Here is an 11,626-nt window from a genome sequence, read left to right as displayed (position 1 = left end):
AGACACAGGGACTAAACCCCAATTCAACCAGACCAAGAACTGATCGGGAATTAAAACAGGACTACAACAGTTCAAAATCAGGACTACTTTAGGACTTAACCAAGTCAGAACCAGAATCAAAACACTAAAAATCATCATAGACCTGCACTACACTTATTTTTTAATTCTACCAAAGTCCACTATTTAGATTTAGAAAAGTGTATATAATTATTTAGCCTTGTTGTGCAAACAAGCCTGCATAACTTAATAAATATTTAATTTGAAAAATAACAAACCTAAAAAGAAACACTAGGTGCTAGATACATGTTCTGATGAGTTTTGGCAAACAACCATTTGACTAACATGTCTGTCTTACCTGGCTCCTGTTCCCTCTCTCTCCCTCTCTCTCCCTCTTTGTGCTGACAATCAAGCCAAACACCAACATCATCAAATATACAGTTGAAACCAGATATTTACATACTCTTCAGATAAAAACACAAACACTTTTTTAATTGTAACATCAAATCAGACTGTTACATTACATTAATAAATATTTTAAGAAATTGTTAAAATTAAGAGTAAAGAGAGAAATTGTCTGTATTACTCAAATTGTATTCACAATTGAGCCACACTTATGGAGGTCCACAATTCTTTTCCTGGTGTTTTGATTGATATCGCTTGATTTTCCCATTTCAAAGAAACAGGCTCTGTGTTTTGCCTTATATGCATCCACAGGTGTGCCACCAATTTACTCACATGGACTCTACTAACCTATCAGAAGCTTCTTAAGCTCGGAATGGAATCGTCTGGAGTTTTCTTATTAATTAACAATAAACTTCATGTATATGTACTCCTTAATTTGATGAAAGTGATTAAAATAGACAGCTCTTTCTCTCGTTATTCTGACATTTAACTAATTCAAATGATATTTCAATATTTATTTATCTAAAACAAAACAAGTTTACTCTAAATTGATGTTTAACAGTAACAGTAAAAAAAAAGTGTATGTAAATATCTGGTTTCAACTGTGAATATACTGCTGTGTGCTGAAAATTCTCTTGTTTTGCATAGAAATATACTAAACAACATACAAAGCATAATATATAAAATAACATCTACCTGAGTTTTTCTTTGAAAGAAGCCCCTTATGTCCATTGTTGTGTTCATCAGTACATAACTGAAACCGATTTAGAGTGCTTTGTTTAGCCGTGGAGGGTAACAACTGAAAATATGAAATAAACACACATGTAAGCTAAGACTCTGTAAAGAAACAGCATTGTTGTTATTCGGCTTTTCATTTCGCCATTTGTTGATTCACTCGAAGAGCAAGTAACGTAATATGGGTCAAGTGATCAGTTTGATATCAATCTTTTGTGATACACCGTCATATTTACATTATTTGTACAGTACCAATGATTTGCTTTGGTACCTGGTCAAACTTAAGCTCTCCTCTGTCTCCCTGGCTGCACTTCTCCAACAGCAAACTCGCAGGCAGCAGCTTCTCTCCCCTCGCTCACTCGCTTAAGTGCGGTGCTCAGTCGCCTAGTGCCTGAGCTCGGATCATACCAAAATTAGCGGGAATTTACGCACAGTCGTGAATTCCCACAGTGTGCGCAATGTAAAATAAAATAAGAATTTATTCTTCTTCCTGCTCCTTTTCATGCATGGAAACAGTGTTACTGTAATTGAAAGGAAGGTTGTGTATGGGAATGCATTACTGCTGTACCATGTGTGAAACAAAAAAAATAAAATAAAAAAATAAAAATAAAATGTGCTTCGAATATTGTGTGTAGTTTTCGTTTTATACAGTTATCAGTCAGGCATCTAACTATGAAACAAATTACACTCCAAAAGACCCCGGGCTTCTGAAAAAACAACCTGGGCTTAAGCCCACTAAACCCAATTCAATTCAATTCAATTCAATTCAATTCAATTCAATTCAATTCAATTTTATTTATATAGCGCCAAATCACAACAAAAGTCACCTTAAGGCGCTTCATAGGTACAGAGAAAAACCCAACAATCACAAATGAGCAAGCACTTTGGCGACAGTGGGAAGGAAAAACTCCCTTTTGACAGGAAGAAACCTCCGGCAGAACCAGGCTCAGGGAGGGGCGGGGCCATCTGCTGCGACCGGTTGGGGTGAGAGAAGGAAGACAGGATAAAGACATGCTGTGGAAGAGAGACAGAGATTAAGAACAGATATGATTCGATGCAGAGAGGTCTATTAACACATAGTGAGTGAGAAAGGTGATTGGAAAGGAAAAACTCAGTGCATCATGGGAATCCCCAGCAGCCTACGTCTATTGCAGCATAACTAAGGGAGAATTCAGGGTCCAGCCCTAACTATATGCTTTAGCAAAAAGGAAAGTTTTAAGCCTAATCTTGAAAGTAGAGATAGTGTCTGTCTCCCGAATCCAAACTGGAAGCTGGTTCCACAGAAGAGCCAATCAAATCAAATCCCAATCCCAATAAAAAAAAACAAAAAAACACAAATAAGCCACAGTTGTTTGGTTTTTCATTCACTGGCTATTAAAAAAAAAAAAAGAACTTTAATACGTTAACAGAGTGACATTTACAATCTAAACAAAGCAAAACAAAACAATAACTCATGCCCCCAAAACAACAGATATTGGGTCGATTTTATTATGTTTGTGCCAAATGCGACATAATAAAATTCAATATTAAGAAAGTGTAATTAGTGATCACACAATAACTTGATTGATTTTATCTATACCTGTGATCAGAAACTATAGCAAAAATATGCTTTAATGCCATTTTTATTTTTAATCAACCTTTACCTGTCTTTGCAGAAAATTCTCTGCTTTCAACGCCTGATACAAGTTATGTTTTGGTGGAATTTTGTAATCTAATTTAGATTCTGTTCTTTGTATATTTAAGAGACAGATTAGCAAAAATGACTCCCCGTAAACGTTTCCTTGTTCCTTGACTTAACCTTTAAGCATAAACCTTTAAAAATAACTTATTTTTTTCAAAAATAGAAAAACAAAACAGCTTCCTGCAAATTACAGATAAGGGGGAGGGAGGCAGGAGGCTTCAACTACAGCCTTCTTCCTCCTGTCAGAATAACGGTTTTCATTCTGAGGCAAACGTTTTCTTTTATGTAGAAATGCTGCACCCATGTGGGCCATCACTGAATATTTTAGTCATGTGGATTTGTTTTTGATTAAATAACACATTTTATTTATAATGTTGTGGGCTTTTATCCTTTTGTCACACGTTATTACCTTTAACTGTAACACAGACAGCAGAAGGATTGAGGGGGAGGCTTTATTTACAATTCAGAGCATTCATTTTCATATTCATTTCCCTTTAATTTAGATGAGCAAATAAATTATTTTCTGTAACTGTTTTAACCTTTTTTGCTAGTAATTTTGCCCTTTATCTTGTTTGGACTTGAACTAGTAGTGTACATCCTCATGAGGTCAGGGACTGTATCCTGTAAACTATATAAGAGAAATACACTTTTTCTTGTGTTTTTATTAGAGTGAAGATTTAAGCTTGAGTGGGCCCTGTGAGGTTTTTTTTGTTTTGAAGTGGACCACAGCCCTCTTAACTTTGAGAATGATTATCAAGTCGTAATGAGTATTGTAAAAAATTACTTTATCAAGGAAATTAATTAAGCAACTTGTTGCTTAACTTTTAGTGAACGTAACAAGCAACATGTCATTTGTTAACTTCTTTGAATAACAATCTCAGAACTGTTGCTAGTGAGTGTGTGCAGGTATGTTGTTCTTTTATGTGGGTGATGTTAGCCTGATGGGTTTTTTTGTGGGGCTGAATTTATTTTAATCAGAAATGACAAAGAAAGTATATTTGAAGTTTATCTAAAAGCCAATATTTTTATATTCCAAAATATTTATTTATTTTTATTAAGAATAAGTGTGATCAAAACATGACAGACTCAACAGTAGGGGACAGAGGGTTGTGAGTTGACGGGTGACCACTGACTTTAAAAATAAGTGAGTCTAAAATTGGCTGATGAAACTCCAGAATGAATTTTTACAACTAAGGTCACAAACAGAGCAAAAAATGAATATGGTAAAATAGATGTGAATTATATTTTGTATCTCAGGACTCTGTGAGAAAATGGTGAAGCTAAAGATCTGAATTGTTGGTTTGATGCATTTTGCTCAAAGCCTCAGTGTTCGTGAGTAAGTAACTCAAAAGCTTAAATATATATTTACTTTAAATTCAGTTACACTATAGTGATGGTAACGTCACAGAAAGAAAAAAACATCAGGATAACAAGTACATGTGAATATTTTATATGCATTATTTTTAGCTCATTAATGTGATTATTGAGGTTGTTGTTGCCATTGTCAGCTCATTAAAATTTTTTTATAATTAAATCAATTAGTATTAATCAACTGAACCAATCATTTTTTTCTGACACCCCTTCCTTTAAAAAACAACAAAAATACAAAACTTTGTTTTTCAGAGCCTGAACTCAGGATCTTTAATGTGCACAGTGCAACACACATAAATATCACATCAACCTGGACATCTGACCTCTTCTTCAAGGCAAAATAAGGTCAACATTTCAATAATGTCTTTTATCTTTAAGCTTCTTATGGTAATAGTATATGGTGATTCTAAATCTGATCTCAATTCTAAATTTATTATCTGCCTTTCTCACAGATTGAGCCCAAAACATATTAAAATCTTTGAGAACATTTTTTAGGAGGAAAACCGATCTCCTCAGTAAGTAACTGAAAGGGCTGGCAATACGTTTCTGCTGCTTTGGTGTTACTGAAAAGGTGCACTAGAGAGGCAACAATGAGATCTCCCCAAACAGGAATAGTTCTACAAGCCACTGACATTTGGACCCTACAGATGCAGCATAGGTAGTTACCCCTCCAGGATGCAGTGTCTCCCAGCACAGTCTCAATAGCATGGAGGAGATTGCAGCATCTCCTACTACATATTCTATGAGAGCTAAACAGGGCTGTAGAAGGTCCTTCAAAGGTCCATCAATAGGACTGACATCTGCTCCTTTATGTAAGAACAAATAGGAAGAGCATGACAAAAGCCCTAAAAATGGACAGACAATCAGAAGCAGACTTCATGAGGGTGGCCTGTCAGGGGCAGGGCCTGACATCCACAAGAGGGCCCTGTGTTCACTCCCCAGCACTGTGGAACCTGGTTGGCATTTGCCGTAGAATACCATAATTAGCAGGTGCCCTGTGCTTTTCACAGATGTGAGTGTGTTCACCCTGAGAAAATGTAATGGAAAGGGCCTGATGAAGCCGTGAAGAATCTGCCTGTGACATCGTTCAGCATGACCGGTTTGGTGGCCAGTGATGGTCTGGGGAGGCTTTTCCATGGAAGGACGCGCAGACCACTACAGGCTTGCCACCCTGACTGGCATTAGGTATCAGGATGTAATCCTTGGATCCATTATCAGAACTGATGCTGGTGCAGTGGGTCTTTGGTTCCTCCTGGTGCACTGCAATGATCGGCCTAATATGGTGAGAGAATGCAGGATGTTCCTGGAGGATTAAGAAATTGACTGTAACCCATGCTCGCCTGGCCTAAATTGAATCCAACACTTTTGTGACATTACGTTTAGTCCATCTGATGTCGTACGTTTGCACCTCAGATTGTCCTGGTCACCTTGGTTCAAATCTGGCAAGAGATCCACCAGGACAACATCCATCAGCTCATTAGGAGAATGCTGCAATGTTGTCAGGTCAGGAAGGCACCCAAGTTCAATTCAATTCAATTCAGTTTTATTTATATAGCGCCAAATCACAACAAAAGTCACCTCAAGGCGCTTCATAGATACAGAGAAAAACCCAACAATCACATGACCCCCTATGAGCAAGCACTTTGGCGACAGTGGGAAGGAAAAACTCCCTTTTAACAGGAAGAAACCTCCGGCAGAACCAGGCTCAGGGAGGGGCGGGGCCATCTGCTGCGACCGGTTGGGGTGACAGAAGGAAAACAGGATGAAAGACATGCTGTGGAAGAGAGACAGAGGTTAAGAACAGATATGATTCAATGCAGAGAGGTCTATTAACACATACTGAGTGAGAAAGGTGACTGGAAAGGAAAAACTCAATGCATCATGGGAATCCCCGGCAGCCTACGTCTATTGCAGCATAACTAAGGGAGAATTCAGGGTCACCTGGTCCAGCCCTAACTATATGCTTTAGCAAAAAGGAAAGTTTTAAGCCTAATCTCCCGAATCCAAACTGGAAGCTGGTTCCACAGAAGAGGGGCCTGAAAACTGAAGGCTCTCTCTCCCATTCTACTTTTAAATACTCTAGGAACAACAAGTATTGAATTGATATACCTTTATTAGTCCCACAAGGGGAAATTTCATAAGGCTGCCAACCTATTGCACGCAATGGTGGCGCCATCTTACCCTCCGATCATACATACATTACACAAAACATCACATGGGGAAGACAGGTCAGAGAGGTATAACCAGAGATGGGCAGTAACGCGTTACTTGTAACCGATTACTTTTTTCAAGTAACGAGTAAAGTAAGGGATTACTATTGCAAAAACGGTAATTAGATTACCGTTACTTTCCCGTAGGAACGCTGCGTTACTGCGTTACTAAAACCGTGATTTTTTTTGCGAGAATGTCTCATGACAGTGACGTAAGCGAGTGTGACGTTCGTGACAACAGCTGTGTGCAGATCAACAATGGATCATATATCGAGTGCGGGAGAGAGTATGAGCATGCAGCGTTTAAAGCGTGGAAGTACTGACCTTACTTTGAGTTTGATTCCATAAAAAGTGACAAAAACATTAGCGTCCGTTGTGCGTGGGAAGAAAACTTACAACAAAAAACCCCTAAACTTCCAAGCAAGCACCGAGTGCGCAACGACGTAATGGGAAATTCACAGAGAAACTCGCGGATTCTTCCACTGACCGCCGCGGCACACCTGCACCAGGGTAAACCTCCGCCTACCTAACTCCTGCTTTACAGGTGAAAATAGAGCAAAAGGACCGCTAGTCTTTGATTTTATTTATTTTCTGCTGTGTTTTACTTGCATCTATTTGAAAGAGTGAGTGTAAACACACACACACACACACAAAAAAATTATGTGCTGGAATGTGCAAAAAATAGGTTTAAATTTTAAACAAATTTCTTCCAGTCAGAGAATGTTGCATATAATTAAATTTTTGCTTGATGCATAAAGTTAAAAGATTAAAACTAATAAAACAAGTTTAAAAAGGGACTTTTCCATTTGATTACATTTTATATGATGAATTATGCAGAAAAAGTAGAATTGGGCTGAAAGATCTATCGCTTTATCACCTATTCAGGTTGTAAATCGTGTTTTTAAAAAGTAACTAAGTAACTAAGTAATTAATTACTTTTGAAAATAAGTAATCAGTAAAGTAACGGGATTACTTTTTTGGGGAGGTAATCAGTAATTAGTTACTGATTACTTTTTTCAAGTAACTTGACCAACACTGGGAATAACAATGGAAAATGCACCACATGAGGAAAGATAAGGAGAAAAAAATAACTCCCCCCAGACTGAGCTCCAACAGGGAGATCATTTTGAGAACAGAAAAAAACACCTCTGCACATAGCACATGAAAAAAACTCTTAATACACCAAAGAAACACATGACAAGCAACAGGGGTGGGTAAAGGGTGCAGCATCGGAAGGGAATAAGCGTCGAAGGCGTTTGGAAAGGGAGGGGGGATGAGTGTGTGCATATCAGTGTATATGTATGTGTGTGTGTGTCCAGAGTTCAGCTGAGACAGTACTTAGCCTGGCAGGGCGAAGGACAAACAGTCTTCCAGCCAACCCAGGTGGCCTTGCATGGACTGGGAAGGAACAGACTAAACACAGTCGTTATCAGGGTGTTGTTGTTCAGCTCCAGCCTTGAGACCGCAGCTGGCGCCGAGAGGGTATCCGCATAAGTGATGGTGGTTTTTACTTTAGTGCAAACAGCTCATATGAATTTCAAAGCAGTTCTACAGTCCAACACTGGTCTCTCAATTTCCCATTGGAGAGCCGTGAGTTTCGCCATACTTGCGTTCTGTGATGTTGTCATTTCTTGTGCTCAAGGAGCCGATTTCTGAGAACTCACGACAGTGTGCCTCCCCGAGATGTCATCCAATTTGCGCCCAGAGATGTTATTCCGGGCTAGCCCTTCCGAGATGTATCCAGTCTGCACTCAGAGATCTTATTCTGAGTATTCACAGCAGCCGTAGCCTCTCCAAGATCTTATCCGTGCTGACTCAATGAGCCCATTTTGAGAAACTCACGCCTCTCCCATCGTTCCAATCCCAGCGGGCAGCCTTGTGGGGATTTGAACAGCCGGTTCCGCTTTCTTAATTCTTCAATAAGTCAGGGCCAAGCCAGCTCCGATCCGCCAGAACCCTGTTACCATGGTTCCGAATAGGTAGATATCTTCAGCACTCAGGCTCACCCAAGCCCAAACTTCTCGTTGAGAAAGGGGTGTCAATTGCATTTAGGGACCAGTTGATCCAATCCATAATTCCTCTTTTAGGTTTTAGAGAACAGACTGTGAGAGAGTGATCCAGGGAAAAGTAATACAAAAAACACGAGACTAGACAAGGACATAAGAGGCTAAGCAGGGAAGCTAAGGGAGAGGAGGAGGAGGAGAGGAGAAACGTGCGACCGCCTTCGTCAAGAGCAAGAGCAGTTTTTAGTAGGCCTGCAGTGTGAGAGTGAAGTGCTCTAATAGGGTGATATGGTACTATAAGGTCATTAAGATAAGATGGGGCCTGATTATTTAAGACCTTGTATGTGAGGAGCTGGATTTTGAATTCAATTCTGGATTTAACAGAAAGCCAAAACAGGAGAAATATGCTCTCTCTTTCTAGTCCCTGTCAGCACTCTTGCTGCAGCATTTTGGATTAACTGAAGGCTTTTCAGCGAGATTTTAGGACATCCTGATAATAATGAATTACAGTAGTCCAGCCTGGAAGTAATAAATGCATGAACTAATTTTTCAGCGTTACTAAGAGACAAGATATTTCTAACTTTAGAGATGTTGCGCAAATGGAAGAAAGCAGTCTTACATATTTCTTTAATATGTGCGTTGAAGGACATATCCTGGTCAAAAATGACTCCAAGGTTCCTCACAGCGTTACTGGAGGCCAAGGTAATGCCATCCAGAGTAAGAATCTGGTTAGATACCATATTTCTAAGATTTTCAGGGCCGAGTACAATAACCTCAGTTTTATCTGAATTAAGAAGCAGAAAGTTAGTGGCCATCCAGGTCTTTATGTCTTTAAGACATTCCTGCAGTTTAACTAATTGGTGTGTGTTATCTGGCTTCATGGAGAGATAGAGCTGGGTGTCATCTGCATAGCAGTGAAAATTTATGCTATGTCTTCTAATGATGCTGCCTAGAGGAAGCATGTATAATGTGAACAGAATTGGTCCTAGCACCGAACCCTGTGGAACTCCATAACTGACCTTAGTGTGTGAAGAGGACTCTACATTTACATGTACAAATTGGAGTCTATTAGATAGATATGATACAAACCACTGCAGTGCAGTACCTGTAATACCTACAGCATGTTCTAATCGCTCTAATAGGATATTATGGTCGACAGTATCGAATGCTGCACTAAGGTCTAGCAGGACAAGCACAGAGATGAGTCCACTGTCAGAGGCCATAAGAAGATCATTTGTAACGTTCACTAAAGCTGTTTCTGTGCTGTGATGAGCTCTGAAACCTGATTGAAACTCTTCAAATAAGCCATTCCTCTGCAGATGGTCTGTTAGCTGTTTGACAACTACTCTTTCAAGGATTTTTGATATGAAAGGAAGGTTGGAGATTGGCCTATAATTAGCTAAGACAGCTGGGTCTAGAGATGGCTTTTTGAGTAAAGGTTTAACTACAGCCAGCTTGAAGGCCTGTGGTACATAGCCGATTATTAGAGATAGGTTGATCATATTTAAGATTGAAGCATTAATTAATGGCAGGACTTCTTTGAGCAGTTTTGTAGGAATGGGGTCTAAAAGACACGTTGATGGTTTGGAGGAAGTAATTATTGAAGTTAACTCAGAAAGATCAATTGGAGAAACAGAGTCTAACTTAACATCAATGGTACTAAAAGTAGCTGTAGATAATATTACATCTGTGGGATGATTATTGGTAATTTGTTTCTCTAATGATAAAAATTTTATTTGTGAAGAAGTTCATGAAGTCATTACTAGTTAACGTTAAAGGGATGGTTGGCTCAACAGAGCTCTGACTTTTTGTCAGCCTGGCTACAGTGCTGAAGAGAAACCTGGGGTTGTTCTTATTTTCTTCAATCAGTGATGAATAGTAAGATGTTCTAGCTTTGCAGATGGCTTTCTTATAATTCAGCAAACTATTTCTCCAGGCTAAATGATGATCCTCTAAATTTGTGACACGCCATTTCCTCTCCAGCTTACGAGTTATCTGCTTTAAGCTACGTGTTTGAGAATTATACCACGGAGTCAGGTACTTCTGATTAGAGACCTTAGTTTTCACAGGAGCTACAGTATCCAGAGTTGTACGCAGTGAGGAGGTAAAATTATTAACAAGATAATCAACCTCTGTTGGAGTAGCGTTCAGATAGCTGCTCTGCTCTGTGTTGGTACAGGGCATTGAAGATGATAACAGTGGGTGGATTATATTCTTAAACTTAGTTACAGCACTTTCAGAAAGACAACTACTTTGATAAAGTCTACTCTCCACCGCTGTGTAATCAATTATTGTAAATGTAAATGTTATCAGGAAATGATCAGACAGGAGAGGGTTTTCAGGAAACACTGTTAAGTGTTCAGTTTCTATGCCATATGTTAAAACAAGATCTAGACTGTGATTAAAGTGGTGGGTGGGTTCTTTTACATTTTGAGAGAAACCAATTGAGTCTAATAACAGATTAAATGCCATGTTGAGGCTGTCATTTTTAGCATCTACATGGATGTTAAAATCACCCACAATTATTTTATCTGAGCTGAGAACTAAATCAGATAAAAAGTCTGAGAAATCAGAGAGAAACTCTGTGTAAGGTATAAAACGTTGCTGCAGGTTCATGTTTTCTGATCCTTACATTTTTGTCATCTTGGCACAGAAAACACAGAGTAATTTTAATCAAAATTTCCCTTTAGGAATTCCTGGTTGAAAAAATAAGATACAAAATGAAGGATTTGGAGGACAAGTTCTGGATCGGACTAACAGACTCAGCATCTTAGGGCACATGGTTGTGGACGGTGGCCCACTATGAATTCTGGGATAGGTTGGACCACGAAGGATATTTACCTCGCCTTGTTTCTTGTGTTTTGGTATCAGCCACAATCAAGGCTTGTTTTTGGTTTATTCAAGTTACTTTCCACGTTCCATTTTGTCAGCATTTAAATCCATTATTCACTCTTCACAAAATCAGCTTCAGCCTGGCTGTTAAAATATTTTGTCTTTTTTACTTCCTCACATGCAGACCTAGACTGTAAAAACAAACAAACTGTACTGCCCTGCACACTGAAAACTAACAGCTAAGGAGGATCAAGTGACAGCAAGTGATCCTTACAGTGGCCTATGCAAAAAGTTGGATGTGACACGGTTTCACAGCACTCTGAGAGTTTGGAGAAGGTGGCCAAACAAGACACCATAAACAGATGTTCCAATTGGGACATATTATATAATCA

This window comes from Perissodus microlepis, chromosome 22 (genome assembly GCF_051167445.1).
Source record: "Perissodus microlepis isolate ML-2025 ecotype Zambia chromosome 22, ASM5116744v1, whole genome shotgun sequence".
Taxonomy (NCBI): domain Eukaryota; kingdom Metazoa; phylum Chordata; class Actinopteri; order Cichliformes; family Cichlidae; genus Perissodus; species Perissodus microlepis.
Note: the sequence above shows the minus strand (reverse complement) of the source record.